Source organism: Panicum virgatum, chromosome 3N (genome assembly GCF_016808335.1).
Source record: "Panicum virgatum strain AP13 chromosome 3N, P.virgatum_v5, whole genome shotgun sequence".
Lineage (NCBI taxonomy): Eukaryota > Viridiplantae > Streptophyta > Magnoliopsida > Poales > Poaceae > Panicum > Panicum virgatum.
Window position 1 is genome coordinate 61,629,613 of NC_053147.1, and position 20,969 is coordinate 61,650,581.

At 42.6% G+C, this 20,969-nt stretch overlaps 1 pseudogene; it reads left to right on the plus strand.

Annotated features, from left to right (window-relative positions):
- The first annotated feature begins 542 nt into the window (after positions 1–542).
- Positions 543–17,725, plus strand: LOC120667979 (annotated as a pseudogene).
- Positions 17,726–20,969: the final 3,244 nt, after the last annotated feature.

The window sequence follows — 20,969 nt, forward strand, 5'->3', positions numbered from 1 at the left end:
TGAAATAAACATCCCAAAAATGTTGTTTCCTTTAAATAATGGAAAAACCTAGTTGGCAGCCTAGAACAATTGAACAAACAAGCAAGGGGAAATTGATCAAAAGTCGGTGTTCTCCAAATATGATTCCCCTAATTCATTTAGGTAGAACCATGATATAAAGTAACTAGTGCTACAAGTACAGCAAAAATAAAAACAAAGACAAAGCAATATTTTTGTTTCTAATTCTTTTAAGAGTAAATTTCACCGGCGGTCCTCTAATTTGCCGCGTGTTCTCATGCAGGTCCCGATACTTGCAAAATGTCCATTCAGCACCTTAAACTTGCTATATCGTGTCACTGCCGGTCCAAACTGCCTCCCCGAGCCGAGCGCCTCTCTCGCTCATCCCCTCCCACCCGCTGTTGGCCATCCTCGATCCACGCGCGCGGGAGCAGGCGCTGAGGTGAGCAGTGGCCACCAGCCTCTGCTCCGCGGCGGCGACGGCCTCGGACAGCAGCTACCACGGCCCGGAGCAGAAGCACCACCATCCGGCGGCGGCGCGGTTCATGTCGGCGGCGCCAGTGGAGCAGATCCTGGCGGCGCTAGAGGGGGCCGGCCTGGTGGTGCGCGAGCTGGACGACGGGTCGGTCAACATGGAAGGGACGCGTGAGGGAGAGCACGGCGCGCTGGTGGTGGCCGTGGAGATCTACGAGCTCACGCCGAAGCTGGTAGTCGTGGAGGTGCAGGGCAAGTCCGGCGGCGCCGCCGAGTACGAGGAGTTCTTCCGGGCTATTCATGCATGTTCGCCCGCAGCATCAAGGCATGCCCATGCGTGCACGTTCATCGTCGACCATCGTATGTGGCGTAGTGCCTCGGACAGCAGCGGGTTCGCGGCCAGAGGAGCTCGCCGTCGCCGCTGGCTGCCCGCCCGCCCGACATGGCCGCGCAGCTTCGGTTCCGCCCGACCGGCGCTGGCCTCCTCCGCCCGCAATAGCGCTGGCGCCGGCCTCCGCACGCCCCGCACTGGCACCTGGGAGTAGCGGCGGCGGCGGCGGCGATGGGGCTGCCTGAGAGTAGCAGCAGCAGGCAGAAGTGGTAGAATCGCTTGCTGGTTGTGGATGGCGCAGCGGTGACATGGTCCTCCGGACCTCAATCGACCAAGCCAAGATTTCATGCTCAAATCGACATCCGCTGCGATTGAATTGAAGTCCCGCATGGTGGAATCGAGCTCTGTTGCAACGAATTGGGCCAGCCGCGACCATAGGTAGGAGCAGCGCGAGATGCCGGTGGCCGCGAGCGAGGGAGCGCTCTGCCGGCGGCGTGCAGGGAAGCGTTGCGGGCCACGCCGAGCCGGCTGCGTCGGCGAGCTCCTCCGGCCGCGCGGGCGTGCTCCGCCGGCGTGCGGGCTAGTGCCACCGGACACGCCGCGCTGGCCGCGTGGGCAAGCTCTGCAGCTGGCGGGTGAGGGCTGTCGGCCGCGCGGGGCTTTCCATCTGCGCTGAGCCCGCTCTGCCGGCGTGCGGGAGAGTGCCGCTGGCCGCGCCATGCCGGCCGCGTGGGCAAGCTCTGCAGCTGGCCGGTGAGGGCCGCTGGCCGCGCGGGGGAGAGCTCAGCCGGCGTACAGGAGACCGCCGCCGGCCGCGAACCAGCTGCTGTCCGAGGCCATCACCGCCGTGGAGCAGAGGCTGGTGGCTGCTGCTCACCTCGGCGCCTGCTCCCGCGCGCGTGGATCGAGTATGGCCGGCGGCAGGAGGGAGGAGATGAGCGAGAGAGGCGCTCGGCTCGGGGAGGCAGTTTGGACCGGCGGTGACACGATATAGCAAGTTTAAGGTGCTGAATGGATGTTTTGCAAGTACCGGGACCGTGATGAGAATGCGGAACAAGTTCGAGGACCGCCGGTGAAATTTACTCTTCTTTTAACCCCCATCATCTCTAAAAATGATTTCCAAAAGTAATGGATGACCACGGATGCCGCTTGCACACAAGTTTTCTGGAGGGCTAGTGTCTCTTAGTTGATCTCCCCCCCCCCCCCCCCCTCTATACAATTGACAATTGTATGGTGTACATTGTACATATACTTTCTATTTGCTCGTACTCATACACCCTTTGTTGGATCATCTGTATTATCGGGTGCTCTCTTTTAATTCAAGATTAACTATCAAAATTCTGATGCATGAAGTATTCATACTTATGGTGCTATGCATATGTAAGCTTATGGTAGTGTCACCGACTGAATCAAAAATTCTTGGTCCTTCAGCAATCAAATAGGCACATAAACTTTGCTGGTAGTGTAAGGTGAATGCATCTCCACTTGTATGGTGACTTAAAACTATATTTGCCCTTTCAGAAAGATCATAAATTTTTTTAAAAAGTTTCAGATCATTTGGTTGAGGATCACATGTGCTCAATTGGAATGTGGGGCTCACATGGCGAATGAATCTGCACCATCCACGCTCACGTCAATAGCGTAGGTTCATTCTCTGTTCGCCTGGCCTCCGGCGGCTCTACTCGATGACGGGAAAATTCAGGAAACAACATTGGTTCTCAGTAGCGTTGAGCAAATATTACTTCAAATCCATATATTCACAAAAGAACACTGGTTTCACAAAATAGATTAGTAAAATAGCACTCCACATATTCTTTTCCATTCTTTTCTTCTCTTTTGTCATTTCTTCATAGGCAAACTTTGTCATTTCTTCATAGGCAAACTGACTAAATTATTGAAAGATATCTAGGCCCCTAAGTGGGTTTTGGTTTTTGACAACAAAACACATGTACATTTAATATGGTTATCAAGCATGTGTGCAGGTGCTAAGATTGAACAGGTGACACAAATGATGAAGCATGTCCCCCTAAAAAGGAAATAAAAAAGCGGTGTTTGGAATTGACTCAAGGATTAGTGTTTTATTTTGAATTTGAGGATAGGAATGCCGTACTATAAATAGGGATTTTGATCTGCAGGTTGTGACTTGGATCTAGTGCTAAAGAAATCCATGCAAACCCAGTGAGCCAAAAAACCACTCCAAAATCTTACAAGAGTTAGTTTTGAGTGAGCCTGCTGTTGAATCTGGAGTGTCCAGGTTTCAGCCTGAAATGTCCGAGCTCCAGGCCCGAAGTATCCGGAGTTTTACCCAGAGTCTCTGGATAACTGTTGGACAACGGCTAGTTTCTGTGTGTGGAGTATAAATAACCCCCATAACCCTTCATTTACACCTCCTTTTTGCTCATTTTCGAACTAAACAGCCCTAGTGTAGGATCAAGAACACCGACTAGAGGGGGGGTGAATAGGCGGTTTAAAATCTAAAACCAACAACACTAGAGAAATTTAATTAGTAACAAAGGAAAACCCTATGTCATGCTACTACTATCTCTAGATGGGTTTGCAACCTAGGGTGACAAGATACAAATCAAGTTCTAGTAAAATAAATTGCTCAAAGTAAAAACAAGAATTAAAGTGAGCAAGAGAGGTAACCAAGCTTGACACACGAATTTATCCCGTGGTGTCGATGACTTGCCGATCACCCCTAATCCACGTTGAGGTGGATTCCAAGAATCAACCGCTCCTCTATCAAGAACCTCTTGATCTTGAGCCGGCTTGAATCAAGGAACTGCTCCACACCTCGATTCCACTAGAGTTGCTCTTCACCACTCCGGTGAGGTGAGCACAAGACCTCTCAAAATCGAAATCGGGGCTCCTCAACAATCTCCTTGGAGGAGCTCCACGAAATCCTCTTCTCCAAGCCGTCTAGGGAGCGGCAACTCCCAAGAGTAACAAGTCGATGACGCTTGCTTGAAGTTTCCCTAGTGCCACAAAGCTCAAACTCCTGATGCAATGCACTAGGAAGCCCTCACACTCTCAAGAATACAATCTCTAAGCAAGTGTGTGTAAGAGAGAGATGCCTTAGCTCTATAGTGTCAAGTATGCAGTCCAAATGGCCAAGAGAGAGACCCAATGGCCGGGCATTGGGTATATATAGACATCCCCTAAAAAACTAGCCATTACACTCTTTTCTGTGAAGTCGCGGATCGTCCGCTGTTCAAAAACCGGACCGTCCGCCGTTATAAGCCAATGAGTCTGAGTGCATTTAATGCGTATCAGAACTAGCCGTTACAGCCCTTGCGGACCGTCCGCGCTCCAGGAGCGGACCTTCCGCCATTCATCCTTGAAATCCACCAGAGACAACAATGTCTCTGGTACAAATTGTCAAATAGTCGGCGGACCGTCCGCGCCCCAGGGGCGGACCGTCCGCACCCCAGGGGCGGACCGTCCGCAGCACAGATCATAAGCCCAACCAGAGAAAACACCCTCTCTGGTACATTTTGAGTTAGATTGGCGGACCGTCCGCCCACCTATGCCGGACTGTCTGCCAGTCACATCTAATTTCCACCAGAGCCAAACATGCTTTTTGGTACGGGTGCGGACCGTCCGTGCTCCAGGGAGCGGACTGTCCGCGCTTGTGCAGTCGGCTCTCAAACTTGTTCTTTTTCAAATCTTGTCAAAGCGTCGTTAGCCCTCATGCATGCACCTATACATTTTGAGCAAAATGGCACTAAAGACCCATCAAGCACGAGTACACAACCCCTCTTGATAGTACGGCTATCTATCCAACAAATCCGGTCACTTTTCATCCACTAAACGCCTTGAGACCGGTAAAATACAAAAGCCCTATTTTATACCTTTGTCTTGAGCCCGAGCTTTGCATATCATCTCCAAACTTCACACGTTCACAACCAAATCCCTTTCATCCGTGGATCAACCTATGCTCATTATCTCGAATGAAATTGTTAATCCACAAATTGTTGTCATTAATTACCAAAACTCGAATTAGGAGCCTAGATGCTTTCAATCTCCCCTTTTTGTTAATTGATGACAACACTAAATTTTGGAGTGATAAAAGTGTTTAAGTCAACTTTATACACTAGGCATAAGGTGGACTTGGAATTGAACTTTGGAAGAACTTACTCATTTTTCTTGAAAATTTCAGAATATGGTATGAATAAATTCACCAAGTTCGATGAGTAGAGAGAACTCCCCATTGATATGTGCATATAAATTTGAATGAATACCAACAGCACATATATATGAAATTTGAAAATTTCGACGGAGTTTCCCCTACAAGTGGAAATCGAGGCATACAAGATACAAGATATATATATGATATGAATTTAAGCTTAGTTAGGACAACCTCACAACCACAAGATGAACATAAGTAGATAAGAGTAACACAAATCAACATAGTTCATCATACATTACAAACCAAATGTTCAAATCCAACCACAAATCACAAACCGAGTTCATGCAAGACACAAATCATAAACATGTAATGCAATAGTTCAACACAAATAAACACGAGTAGCAAGCGGAATCCGAAAGCGAATGATTTCCATGTGAAGTCCATGAGCTCCCCCTAGATTCAAGCACTCCAAAGCTCCTTCTCCCCCTTTGGCATCAATTCAAAAAACGTCAATCCATCGGCGGTGGAGGAGATGGCGGTGGGTAGAACGGCTGGTGCGAGTAGAACTCTGGAGGCGGCACTGGAGCCGGAAACACTGAGTAGAAGTGGTCAGAAAACCCGGTGAAGGCTGTGCTGAAAGTATCAAAGCGCTGCTCTAGATGCTGCTGCCTCTGCTCAAGCTGCTCAAACTGCTCAAAAGAAGGCAAATCCTCAAAGCGTGAGTCAAGAGCTGCTATGTCTGAGTGTAAACTCTGCTGAACCCCCTGCATCTGAGCCATCATGGGCTGGAACATCTACTGCTGCATGTTCTGGAAGTTGAGGTTCATCTGACTCTGCATCTGGCTAGCCAACCCCGCAATCTGAGAGGACATGCTCTCCTGCATGGATGAAAAGTAAGGGTCAAAGTAGCCAGCTGGAGGAGCCCACTGCTGCTGTACTGGAGGCTGTGGTGGTGGCATGGCATGCTGAGCTACAGCTGCTCCCATGTGAGCATCATTATCACTATCATCATCACCATCCTGCCCCTATGCTTCAGCATCCATATCATTTCCAGGGAAAGGAGTCAAAGGCCTCAAAAGAAAAGCATTGTCATTCTTGAATGGCCTGAAAGGAGTGTGCTTGCTCTCACATATCCCTCTGAAGTTAGACTTGACCTTGATGATGGACATAATATATGGAGCAAAATATAAGTTCATCTCCATGTTAAGCCTTAAATCTGTAAGCTGATCCATAATAAGAGCAATGACATTTATTCTATTTCCGTTCATGATATGAGATATCACATTCAAATAGAGCCCTCTAATCTTGTCCTTGTTGCCACTCTTAGGCATGAATGTGACTCTGACAATTTTATTAATCACAGCAGAATGATGCCTCAGACCCTGAATGCCCCCAAAGCTTGTAGCAATACCAAGATGTGCAGGCTCATAGTACATGGGGTAGTCATTCTCATCTAGAAGGTTTTCTAACACAACATTCACACTTTGCTCACTAGTGATGAAATCATAATCCAACTGATTAGCCTCAGCAAACTGTGCAAATGTAGCATAATAGGTTCTCTTACCAGTTGTCCACCAAAATGTTTTCTCAACCATGTTGATCTCTAGAGTGGCATAGAACTGACGTATGACTGTTTCATTCCAATCACACTTATGTTGCAGAAAATTTGCTAACCCCATTTGCTCAAATCTATCCACTAGATCAGACTTGACTTATTGTGATATCATATAGCCTAGGTCAATGGTCTGATGTTTGAATATATTCTTCTTAACTAGATGACCAAAGTAAGCATCTTTTTTACCTCAGTTTTGAAGAAGAGGATGTTGATGTCCCGAGACAAGTTGAACTGATTCACTACTCTAGCATTGGCATAGCTCACAGCAGTCCACTGTCGGCTAGGAAGATATAACCCCATCAGATCTGTAACATCATCCTCAACTTCCTCAGTCTCTTCCTCTGAAGATTCATCACCAACATCACCCACTGAAGATTCTGCAGCCATCTCACTGAGATTGGGAGCATAGTCCACATCATCAGAGTCATCACTGTCTCTTTGTCTTTTGGAAGACACAGCCTTCTTGATTTTGGAAGTAGTGGCCTTGAGGGTCTTCCGGGGTGGCCTGAGATCAATAATAAATCATAAGATTCATATATTCAAGTATAATATCCAAGCCAAGTAAGATCATCATAAGAGAACAAGAATCAGCCATTCTATGCACTAGCGGACCGTCCGCATGAAGGCCGCGGACTGTCCGCGTCCATGTGCTAATTCTGCCTAATGGCGGACCGTCCGCCAGCCAGGCGCGGACCGTCCGCCAGCCAGGTGCGGACCGTCTGCGATGCATTTGTTCATGTGCAGAGAGCCCAAAATCACCCCAAACTTTGATTCATCCATATTATGAGTTCTAGATCAAATCCACCAACCAAAATTTAACCATAGTACCTCCTCATCACTAGGAACAAGACCACCCAAGTATTTTCAAGAATCCATGGCCCAAAAACAGATCAGAGCCCTTAACCCTAACTCTTTCCAATGATGAAATCCATGAACAAGAGTTAGAGATTTGACGAAGTACTGAGAGGACATGGTGTAGAATGTCGCGAAGTGTCCGGGGATGTGCTCAGACCATCCGGGAACCACGACAAAAGTCCTCTCCCTTGAGATCTTCTTCCACGTGCTTGAGAGAGAGAGAGCGCTATGGCTTTTGGATGAGGTGTGTGCAGTTTGGTGGGGGAGTGAGAGGGACACCCATTATACGTCAAGTCTGGCCGACCCCACCAATCTGTCCAAACGCGGACCGTCCGCGTTTCCTTGGCGGACTGTCCGCCTTTGGAAAAATCTGATCCACACCCGACTAGAACTGCCTCTGTTCAATTTTTCTCACCAACTGCGGACCGTCCGCAGACCTTTGGTGGACCGTCTGCGACTTGCTCAGTAGACAACCTATCGGTGTATCCAAAGCTTACCGTAGCATCTGGCGGACCATCCGCGGTCCATGGGCGGACTGTCCGCACTTCAATTTTTTGCTGCTTAGAGCCTCTGGTGAAAAACTTTATGAATTGCAGACAGTCCGCCTCTTACCCGCGGACCGTCCGCTCTATCAAATTTCAGACAGCCCAGAATTTTGCCAACTTTCAGAATTTCAACTTTGAATTGAGACCATTGCTCAAATAAAATTTCAAAAATCTCAAAACTAGCATGAACACCATCCAAAGACTCATATGAGTGAGTAAGAATGATAAATCAAAAATAAATCAAGTTAAACCATGAAAACTCATAAATGGCTCAAAAATACTCCAAAAATTCAAAAAATAGAAATAAAGAATGCATGAAAGAACCATATGCCACATGTGCTAGTTTTCAAGCCACATTTGAGAAGACAATGATATTAAGCTCATTTCTTAACTTGCAAAACCGAGATTCATCCAAAGGCTTGGTAAATATATCGGCTAATTGATTATCCATGCCAATACCATCAATCTTGATATCACCTTTGTTCACATGATCTGTAAGAAAATGATGACGGATATCAATATGCTTGGTCCTTGAATGTTGCACCGGATTAGTTGCAATTTTCATGGAGCTTTCATTATCACACAATAATACAATTTCATCAAACTTCACACCAAAATCAAGAAGAGTTTGTTTCATCCATAATAATTGTGCACAACAACTTCTGGCCGAAATATATTCCGCTTCGGCGGTTGAAAGAGCTACGGAATTTTGTTTCTTTGAAGACCAAAAAAACAAGAGACCTACCAAGAAATTGACAACCACAGGAAGTGCTCTTCCTATCAACCTTGCACCCGCATAATCCGAATCTAAGAATCCAATAAAATCAAAATAAGCACCCTTGGGATACCATAAACCAATATTAGAAGTATATTTCAAGTATCTCAAGATCCTTTTGACGGCGGTCAAATGACATTCTTTAGGTGCGGCTTGAAATCGTGCACACATGCAAACACTAAACATGATGTCGGGCCTAGATGCGGTCAAATAAAGCAAACTACCAATCATAGAACGGTAAAGCTTTTGATCAACCGGGTTACCTCCCTCATCTAGGTCGAGATGCCCATTGGTGGCCATAGGAGTCTTGATTGGTTTTACATCTTCCATACCAAATTTTTTCAAGATATTCTTCACATATTTTGATTGACACACAAAGGTGTCTTCCTTGAGTTGCTTGATTTGAAGTCCAAGGAAGAAACTCAATTCACCAATCATGGATATCTCAAATTCCCTAGACATCATTTCACCAAATTCCTCACAAAAACTTAGGTTAGTTGAACTAAAGATAATATCATCAACATAAATTTGACAAATAAACAAATCCTTACCAATTGCTTTAGTGAACAAAGTAGTGTCAACCTTACCAATTTTGAAGCCCTTAGAGATAAGAAAGTCCCTCAATCTTTCATACCAAGCTCGTGGAGCTTGCTTAAGACCATAAAGAGCTTTAGAGAGCTTGTATACATGATTTGGCTTCTTGGGATCTTCAAAACCGGGAGGTTGCTCAACAAAAACAAGTTCACTAATCTTGCCATTCAAGAAAGCACATTTCACATCCATTTGAAAAAGTTTTATGTTGTGAGAGCAAGCATAAGCTAATAAGATTCTAATAGCTTCTAGTCAAGCAACGGGGGCAAAAGTTTCACCGAAATCCAAACCTTCGACTTGAGTGAAGCCTTGAGCCACCAATCTTGCCTTGTTTCTCACAACCATTCCATCTTCATTTTGCTTGTTTCTAAAGACCCATTTAGTGCCAATGACATTATAATTCTTGGGCCTCTCAACTAGATCCCAAACTTGATTCCGGGTGAAATTATTTAATTCTTCATGCATAGCATTCACCCAATCCGGATCTCTCAATGCTTCATCTACACGGTTAGGTTCAAGAAAAGATACAAAAGAATAATGTTCACAAAATGAAGCAATGCGAGATCGAGTTTGGACACCCTTACTAATATCACCCATGATTTGATCCACCGGGTGATCCTTTGCAAGAACATGATGAATTCTTTGAGGAACAATGGATTCTTGAGTTGATGGAGAAGGTGCACTAGATGAACCAACTTGATCTTGTACTTGAGAATCATCATTACTTGAATCTTGTACAATTGGTTGTGCTTGATCATTTGCGATAGAAGTTGAGGGATTAACTCTAATAGAGATAGAAGGACCATCTTCATCTTCATCTTCTTCTCTTGGTCTAATATCACCAATTGACATATTTTTCATTGCATTTCTCAAACCATCACTTCTCACATCATCAAATTTTTCTTGTTCATTATGAGACCCATTGGTTTCATCAAACTCAACATTATATGCTTCTTCAACAATGCCATGTGTTTTGTTGTAGACCCGATAAGCCTTGCTACAAGATGAATACCCAAGAAGAAAACTCTCATCACATTTGCTTTGAAACTTTGATAACCAAGTTCCCTTCTTGAGAATATCGCATTTGCAACCAAACACTCTAAAATATGAGATATTTGGCTTCCTTCCAATGAGCAACTCATATGGGGTCTTGTTATGAAATCTATGGCAATACAATCTATTAGAGGCATGACAAGCCGTGTTGATTGCTTCGGCCCAAAAGATATCCGAAACATTGTACTCGGAGAGCATTGATCTTGCCATATCAATCAAGGTTCTATTTTTCCTCTCAACAAGACCATTTTGTTCCGGAATGTACTTTGTTGAGAATTCATGCTTGATTCCTTTCTCATCACACCATTCCTCAACTCTTGTGTTTCTAAACTCACTTCCATTGTCACTCCTCACTTTCTTCACCTTGAGCTCAAATTCATTTTCGGCCCTTGTCAAGAATTTCTTGAATTTGTCATATGTATCGGCCTTGTCATGAAGAAAGAAAACTCATGTATATCTTGAGTAATCATCTACTACCACAAGAAAATAGCAATTCCCACCAATACTTCTATATGTTGTAGGACCAAATAAATCCATATGCAATAATTCTAATGGTCTCTCGGTTGACATGACACTCTTAGTGGGATGAGCATTTGCAACTTGCTTTCTGGCTTGACATGCACTACATAACTTATCTTTTTCAAACTTCACATTCTTCAAGCCAATTACTAAATCATGCTTCAAAAGTCGGTTGAGTTGCTTCATGCCAACATGACCAAGCCTTCTATGCCATAACCAACCCAAAGATGATTGAGTGAACAAGCAAGTAGACAAGTTTGCCTCTTTAGTAGCAAAATCCACAAGATATACATCCTCATGTCTAAATCCCGTAAAGATGTGATCTTTTCCTTCCAAGCTAGTCACTACAACATCATCTTTAGTGAAACTACACTTATATCCAAAATCACAAAGTTGAGTGACCGCTAAGAGATTAAACTTGAGAGAATCAACCAACAATAATTTTGAAAGAGAATGATCACTTGAGATAGGAATTGTACCAACTCCTTTGACTTTGCCCCGGCTATTGTCACCAAAGATGATGTCACTATAGCCAACCACATTCTCATCTAGAGAGGAAAACATCATTGGATCTCCGGTCATATGTTGAGTGCACCTACTATCAAGCACCTAATGTCTTACTCTGGACTTGTAATTCACCTAAAAAAAGAAGTAACTCTTTTAGGTACCCAAACTTTCTTGGGTCCTTGAACGTTAGTGACCAAGACTTTTGACACCCAAATGGCATTCTTTTTAGCACCATCTATAGGTATCCCAATAAATTTTGCACTAACATTGCCATTTGAATTTCTCATAAGAATGTAACTTGAATCAAAGGATATGACTTTCTTGTTGGTGCAATTCTTCTCAACATGACCAACCTTCTTGTATTTTTCACAATATGACTTACCACTACTCTTCACAAAAGTAGTTTTGGTTTGCACAAAAGCCTTCTTCTCTTTCTTAGGAATGTATCCAAACCCTTGCTTGTTCAAGGTGAACTTTTGGCTTGCCCAACAATGATTAAACTTGGCTCTACTATCATAGCACTTTCTCAAATCATTAGTCAAGCAAGTAATTTCTTTCTTCAACAATTCATTTTCCATAATGAGAGATTCATTGCAAGATGGGTTATCAATTTTGGTGCAAGAAAAACTAGTAGAGCTAGAGCCACAAGGTTTATCATCAATTAAATCACAACTAACACCAATGCTCAATGTTGCTTTTCTTTCATGATTAAGCAAGGTATTGTGAGCTTCCTCAAGCTTCTCATGAGTTTCTTTGAGATTCTTATGAGAAGTCTTTAGCTCCTCATAGAAATCTTGAAGAGAAGTAAACTTCAACTTCAAGTCATTTAACTTAGTGTTTTCCTTAGTCATGAATTCATCGGCATCATTGAGCATTTCAACAAGATCATCATATGAAAGTTCATCAAGTTCACCATCTTGTTGTACCTTTGCACCACCCTTTACCATAAGACAATGTGGTGTATAGAAGAGTGATGGAGTCTCCTTGATGGCGATCCCGGCAACTCCCTTGGATGGCTTGTCGTCATCATCATCATCGGAGCTTGCATCGGAATCTCATTCAACAAAATAAGTTTGGCCATTCTTTTTCTTCTTGATGAACTTCTTCTTCTTCTTTTCATCATTTTTCTTGTTCTTCTTGTTCTTGTCATATTTCTTGTTTGGACAATTGACAATGATATGACCTACTTCACCACATTGGAAGCATGTCTTGTCCACAAAAGGATTTTTTTTCTTGATGATTGACCCCTCTTGCCAAAGTTCTTCTTGCTCATCATTCTATTGAATCTCTTGACAAAGGGACCCATCTCCTGATCCGATTTTTCTTCTTGGCACCCACTTTCTTCTTCATTTTTGCTATCTTGAGCTTTGAATGCCACACTTTTTTTCATATCAATTTCTCCCCCATGAGTTTCATCTTGAGATTTCTTGAACATGTCATGGGTGAGAACTTCTCCCAATATTTGTGTGGGAGTTGCGGTCTTCACATTTGATCTTACAAGTAAGGTCATAATTGTGTCATATCTTTCCGGAAGACATCTAAGAAACTTGTGGTTGAAATCCGCATCCGGTACCTCAAATCCAAGTCCCTTAAGGTCATTCACAATGTCATTTAGCCGGTTGAATATCTCGGCTATACTCTCATCCTTCTTCATGGTAAATTCACTAAAATTGCCCTTAAGCAAATATAACTTGGCCTCCTTCACACTTGATGTGCCCACATGAATTTCCATGAGCTTCTTCCATATATCATTTGCATTTGTGAGGCTCTTGACTCTATTAAATTCAGTCACATCAAGAGCACTAAAGAGCACATTAACCCCTTGATCATTTAGTATCTCATTTTCCTCATCTAGGGGTGTCAATTTCATTGAGTCCAAAATGACATATCCATCAATTACTACTCTCCAAAGCTTTCTACTCATGTCTTTGAGATGAGCCGACATCCTAGTCTTCCAATAATCATAATTGTTTCCATCAAAGAACGGTGGCTTCCCAACATGAATCTCATTATAACTAGTCATTGTTCTACTCCAAGATGATTAAATCCGCAATTAATAGAGTACTTAACTCTGATACCACTTGTAGGATCAAGAACACCGACTAGAGGGAGGGTGAATAGGCATTTTAAAATCTAAAACCAACAACACTAGAGAAATTTAATTAGTAACAAAGGAAAGCCCTATGTCATGCTACAACTATCTCTAGATGGGTTTGCAACCTAGGGTGACAAGATACAAATCAAGCTCTAGTAAAGTAAATTGCTCAAAGTTAAAATAAGAATTAAAGTGAGCAAGAGAGGTAACCAAGCCTGACACACGAATTTATCCCGTGGTGTCGATGATTTGCCGGTCACCCCTAATCCACGTAGAGGTGGATTCCAAGAATCAACCACTCCTCTATCAAGAACCTCTTGATCTTGAGCCGGCTTGAATCAAGGAACCGCTCCACATCTCGATTCCACTAGAGTTGCTCTTCACCACTCCGGTGAGGTGAGCACAAGACCTCTCACAATCGAAATCGGGGCTCCTCAACAATTTCCTTGGAGGAGCTCCACGAAATCCTCTTCTCCAAGCCGTCTAGGGAGCGGCAACTCCCAAGAGTAACAAGTCGATGACGCTTGCTTGAAGTTTCCCTAGTGCCACAAAGCTCAAACTCTTGATGCAATGCACTAGGAAGCCCTCACACTCTCAAGAATGCAATCTCTAAGCAAGTGTGTGTGAGAGAGGGATGCCTTAGCTCTATAGTGTCAAGTATGCAGTCCAAATGGCCAAAAGAGAGATCCAATGGCCGGGCATTGGGTATATATAGACATCCCCTCAAAAACTAGCCGTTACACTTTTCTGCGAAGTCGCGGACCGTCCACTGTTCAAAAACTGGACCGTCCGCCGTTATAAGCCAGTGAGTCAGAGTGCATTTGATGCATGTCAGAACTAGCCGTTACAGCCCTTGCGGACCGTCCGCGCCCCAAGGGCGGACCGTCCGCAGTTAAGTGTTCCACATCACCAGAGACGAACATCATCTCTGGTACAACTTTGAAATTAGCCGGCGGACCGTCCGCGCTCCAGGAGCGGACCGTCCGCCGTTCATCCTTGAAATCCACCAGAGACAACAATGTCTCTGGTACAAATTATCAAATAGTTGGCGAATCGTCCGCACCCCAGGGGCGGACCGTCCGCAGCACAGATCATAAGCCCAACCAGAGAAAACACCCTCTCTGGTACATTTTGAGTTAGATCGGCGGACCGTCCGCCCACCTGGGCCGGACTGTTCGCCAGTCACATCTAATTTCCACTAGAGCCAAACATGCTCTTTGGTACGGGTGTGGACCGTCCGTGCTCCAGGGAGCGGACTGTCCGCGCTTGTGCAGTCAGCTCTCAAACTTGTTCTTTTTCAAATCTTGTCAAAGCGTTATTAGCCCTCATGCATGTACCTAGACATTTTGAGCAAAATGGCACTAAAGACCCGTCAAGCACGAGTACACAACCCCTCTTGATAGTACGGCTATCTATCCAACAAATCCGGTCACTTTTCATCCACTAAAGGCCTTGTGACCGGTAAAATACAAAAGCCCTATTTTATACCTTTGTCTTGAGCCCGAGCTTTGCATATCATCTCGAAACTTCACACGTTCACAACCAAATCCCTTTCATCCATGGATCAACCTATGATCATTATCTCGAATGAAATTGTTAATCCACAAATTGTTGTCATTAATTACCAAAACTCGAATTAGGGGCCTTGATGCTTTCACCTAGAACCCTAGAAAAGCTCTCTCACTCCCTCCCCTTTGATTCTAGAGTGATTTCTTTGAGGGATTCAAGTGAGAGTGTTGCAAGAGAGAAGATTTGTGCTAGTGAGCCTCCATTCCTACTCTTGAGCACTAGTTATTCGTCAAGCCGGCGGATTCAAGTTTATTACTCTTGGAGCTTTGAGCTCCTAGATGGCTAGGCGTGCTCGTGAGTGCTTGAGCGTTGGTCTCGCCCTTGGGTGAGGAGCATAGGGGTTCTTAAGCACCGTCTCTTGAACTCTTCCTCAATAAAGATGTAGCACCTTTGGGTGTGAACTTCGAGAAACAAATCGTTGTCTCTTTGGGTATACTTGATGATGACGATATGAATCACTTGAAAAATAAACATATTCGTTCGGTTGCGGATCTGTTACAAGATCAATTCGGACTGGCTCTTGGCCGTTTACAACATGCGGTTCAAAAACTATCCGTAGAGTATTCATACGTCAATCGAAACCGACTCCACAAACTTTGGTAACTCCGGCTTCAGCTTCAATTTTATTAATAACTACTTATGAGACCTTTTTTTGGCACATATCCCTTATCTCAAGTTTTTGATCGAACCAATCCAATGACACAAATGGTTCATGGGCGAAAAGTGAGTTGTTTGGGTCCTGGAGGATTGACGGGGAGAATTGCAAGTTTTCGGAGCCGAGATATTCATACGAGTCACTATGGGCGTATTTGTCCAATTGACACATCCGAAGGAATCAATGTTGGACTTACCGGATCATTAGCTATTCATGCAAGAATTGATCACTGGTGGGGATCTATAGATAGTCCGTTTTATGAAATATCTGAGAAGGCAAAAGAAAAAAAAGAGAGACATGTGGTTTATTTATCACCAAATAGAGATGAATATTATATGATAGCAGCAGGAAATTCTTTGTCCTTGAATTAGGGTATTCAGGAAGAACAAGTTGTTCCAGCTAGATACCATCAAGAATTCCTGACTAATGCATGGGAACAGATTCATGTTAGAAGTATTTTCCCTTTCCAATATTTTTCTATTGGGGGTTCTCTCATTCCTTTTATTGAGCATAATGATGCGAATCGGGCTTTAATGAGTTCTAATATGCAACGCCAAGAAGTTCAATTTTCTCGGTCCGATAAGTGCATTGTTGGAACTGGATTGGAACGCCAAACAACTCTAGATTCGAGGGTTTCTGTTATAGCCAAACGCGAGGGAAAGATCATTTCTAGTGATAGTCATAAGATCCTTTTATCAAGTAGTGGGAAAACCATAAGTATTCCTTTAGTTGCCCATCGGCGCTCTAACAAAAATACTTGTATGCACAAAAAACCCCGAGTTCCGCAGGGTAAATCCATTAAAAAAGGGCAATTTTAGAGGAGGGAGCAGTTACAGTTGGTGGGGAACTTGCTTTAGGAAAAAACATTTTAGTAGCTTATATGCACTAGGAGGGTTACAATTTTGAAGACGCAGTACTAATTAGCGAACATTTGGTATATAAGGATATTTATAGTTCTTTTCACATCCGAAAATATGAAATTCAAACTGATACGACAAGCCAAGGCTCCGCTGAAAAAATCACTAAAAAAACATCTAGAAGAACATTTACTCTGCAATTTGGACAGAAATGGAGTTGTGAAGTTGGGATCCTGGGTAGAAACTGGCGATATTTAAGTAGGTAAATTAACACCTCAGATAGCGAGCGAACCGTCATATATCGCGGAAGCTGGATTATTACGGGCTATTTTGGTCTTGAGGTATCCACTTCAAAAGAAACTTCTCTCAAACTACCTATAGGTGGAAGAGGGCGCGTTATTGATGTGAAATGGATCCAGAGGGACCCCCTTGACATAATGATTCGTGTATATATTTTACAGAAGCATGAAATCAAATTTGGAACACCTGTTGATATAGTCTTCAATCCCTTAGGATCGGAGTACCCTCACGAATGAATGTGGGACAAATATTTGAAACCTCGCTCAGATTAGCAGGGGATCGGCTAAAGAAACATTATAGGATAACACCCTTTGATGAGAGATATAAGAAAGAGGCTTCAAGAAAAGTTGTGTTTTCGGAATTATATGAAGCTAGTAAACAAACAAAAAATTCATGGGTATTTGAACCTGAGTACCCTGGAAAAAGCAGAATATTTGATGGAAGAACAGGAGATCCCTTCGAACAGCCTGTTCTAATAGGGAAGTCCTATATCTTAAAATTAATTCATCAAGTTGATGAAAAAATTCATGGACATTCTACTGGGCCCTACTCACTTGTTACCCAACAGCCCGTTAGAGGAAGAGCTAAGCAAGGGGGACAACGAGTAGGAGAAATGGAAGTTTGGGCTTTAGAAGGATTTGGTGTTGCTCATATTTTATAAGAGATACTTATAAATTTGATAATCTTATAGCTTGCCAAGAAATACTTAATGCTACGATCTGGGGGAAAAGAGTGCCTAATCATGAGGATCCTCCAGAATCTTTTCGAGTGCTCGTTCGAGAACTACGATCTTTAGCTCTAGAACAGAACCATTTCCTTGTATCTGAGAACTTCCAGGTTAATAGGGAGGATGTTTGATCGAAATAAAACAAATATATTTTTTTTTCTTATTTCTATTTTATGATTGACCAATATAAACACAAACAACTTCAAATTGGACTCGTTTCCCCTCAACAAATAAGGGCTTGGGCTAAAAATCCTACCTAATGGGGAAGTCGTTGGCGAAGTCACAAGGCCCTCCACTTTTCATTATAAAACCGATAAACCAAAAAAAGATGGATTATTTTGCGAAAGAATCTTTGGACCCATAAAAAGCGGAATTTGTGCTTGTGGAAATTCTCGAGCGAGCGTAGCTGAAAACGAAGACGAATGATTTTGCTAAAAATGCAGGGTATGATTTTTTCATTCTCAGATACGAAGATATCAAATGGGCTACGTATAACTGGCATGTTCAGTGACTCGTGTGGTATTTGAAAGGTCTTCCTAGTTATATCACGAATCTTTTAGATGAACCCCTTAAGAAATTGAAGGGCCTAGTATATGGCGATTTCTCTTTCGCTAGGCCCAACGCTAAAAAACCTACTTTCTTACGATTACGAGGTTTATTCGAAGATGAAATTTCATCCTATAACCACAGTATTTCTCCCTTTTTTTGTACCCCATGTTTTGCAACATTTCGAAATCGGGAAATTGCGACAGGAGCAGGTGCTATTAGAGAACAATTAGTGGATTTGGATTTGCAAATTATTATAGAGAATTCCTTGGTTGAATGGAAAGAATTAGAAGACGAGGGGTATAGTGGAGATGAATGAGAAGATAGAAAAGGACAAATAAGAAAAGTTTTTTTATTAGACGCATGCAATTGGCGAAATATTTTATTCAAATAAATGTAGAACCAGAATGGATGGTTTTGTGCTTATTACCGGTTCTTCCTCCTGAATTGAGACCCATTGTTTATAGGTCTGGGATGAAGTAGTGACTTCGGATATTAATGAACTTTATAAGAGAGTTATCCGTCAGAACAACAACCTTGCCTATCTATTAAAAAGAAGTGGATTAGCACCAGCAGATTTAGTAATGTGCCAGAAAAAATTGGTACAAGAAGCCGTGGATACACTTCTTGATAGTGGGTCCCGCGGGCAACCGACAAGGGATGATCACAATAAAGTATACAAATCACTTTTAGATGTAATTGAGGGTAAACAAGGGAGGTTTCGCAAGACTCTGTTTGGAAAATGGGTCGATTACCCGGGGCATTATGTCATTGTTGTGGGTCCTTCGCTTTCATTACATCAATGTGGATTAACTCTAGAAATAGCAATAAAGCCTTTTCAACTATTTGCAATTCACGATTTAATCACAAAACGTGCTACTTCTAATGTCAGGATCGCTAAAAGGAAATTTTGGGAAAAGGAACACATTGTATGGGAAATACTTCAAGAAGTTATGCGGGGACATCCTGTACTGTTGAACAGAGCACCTACCCTGCATAGATTAGGCATATAGGCCTTCCAACCCACTTTAGTAGAGGGGTGTACTATTTGTTTACATCCATTAGTGTGTAAGGGTTTGAATGCGGACTTTGATGGGGATCAAATGCCTGTTCATCTACCTTTATCCTTGGAAGCTCAGGCGGGAGCCCGTTTACTTATGTTTTCTCATATGAATCTCCCGCCTCCCGCTATTGGAGATGATATTTGCATTCCAACCCAAGACATGCTTATTGGACTTTATGTATTAACGATTGGAAACCGTCGAGGTATTTGTGCAAATAGATATAATAGTTGTGGAAACTCTCCAAATAAAAAAGTAAAATACAATAATAACAATTATTATAAGTATACGAAAGATAAAGAACCCCATTTTTCTAGTTCTTATGATGCACTGGGAGCTTATAGATAGAAACGAATCGGTTTGAACAATCCCTTGTGGCTCCGATGGAAACTAGATCAACGCATCGTACTTGAATTATTGGTCATTTGCTTGTGACACTAACTTGTTAGGATTTGAGCTCGATCTACTTATACACATGTTTCTAGCATGAGCTATCTTGTGGAAAACACTTAGAAGACATTCCTGGTACCTGCAAATTTATTTGATCTGAATTTCCTATTCATCTACTTGAATTTGTGCACGTTCACCTTCGTACCCGGATACTCCGAGGTTGACACCCGGAAACTCCGAACACCAGGTCCGGAGTATCCGGACCCAAACCCAAAGTCTCCAAACTTTTTGGTTACTAATCTTGTTTCAAAATGTTTTAAGTTTCAGATTCGTCTATTCCCTCCCCTCTAGCCATCTAAAGATCCTCTCAATTATCCTGGCATAAGAACCTCCCTTTATGGTCTTCCATCGAGATTGAGGGACAACAAATTTAACCATGTCAAGAAACCACATATGCAGATGCGCTGTAGCTTTCGTCATATGGCAATTCGTTGCCATGCAAACCATGGTGAACTTCGTAACGCTGAGAATTTGGTTAAATTAGTTATGAAGATTTTATTTTAGCAAAATGACCATCAAATTGCAAAGAAATTAAAATAGGAGCAAAGTATGTTACGTTAATTTGGTTTGGTTAATCGGCTAACCGAGATACATATTATATCTCTACACAATGCATCAGTCAAAAAATAAAATGAAGATTAATACTTAACTCTTCTAATAAATAGTCATATAAGAGATATAATATTAGTGTTTCATACAACACCACTATATATTTTTAGTTAATTCAACTAAACAGGTTAACATCATGCAAAAACTGAATAAATCACCGGTAAATATATTAGACTTTTAAATCTCGCATACCGTACTAGTACATATAATTTTTGGTTAGTTCGGCTCTACCTAGGGAGATAAAGAGTTACTGTTCCCCAGTCGATAAACACGTACACGAAGGCAACTTGTTTTTTATATTTGGTAAAATCATAGAAAAATTTAAATAGGAAAAATATAGAACCGGTACTATTTTATGAATCATATGGTTACTTGTTCTGCTGTTTTATTATGGAGAAACTAGTTGCTATTTTCTAACCCTAAGAGCTTCTCCAAATCACAATAGCTAAATTTCTTTTTAGCTAGTTATTTACCTAGTCATTTGGCTTTTAAGGAGTGGGGAACCAACAGACTAACTAAATGGAACTCTTGATATACTTATTTTCTTTTTTATTTTCCTTTTTTCCATTTTTTTCTGCACCATTATCCAGTCGTCCCACCCTAAGAGCTTCTCCAAATCACAATAGCTAAATTTCTTTTTAGCTAGTTATTTACCTAGTCATTTGGCTTTTAAGGAGCGGGGAACCAACAGACTAACTAAATGGAACTC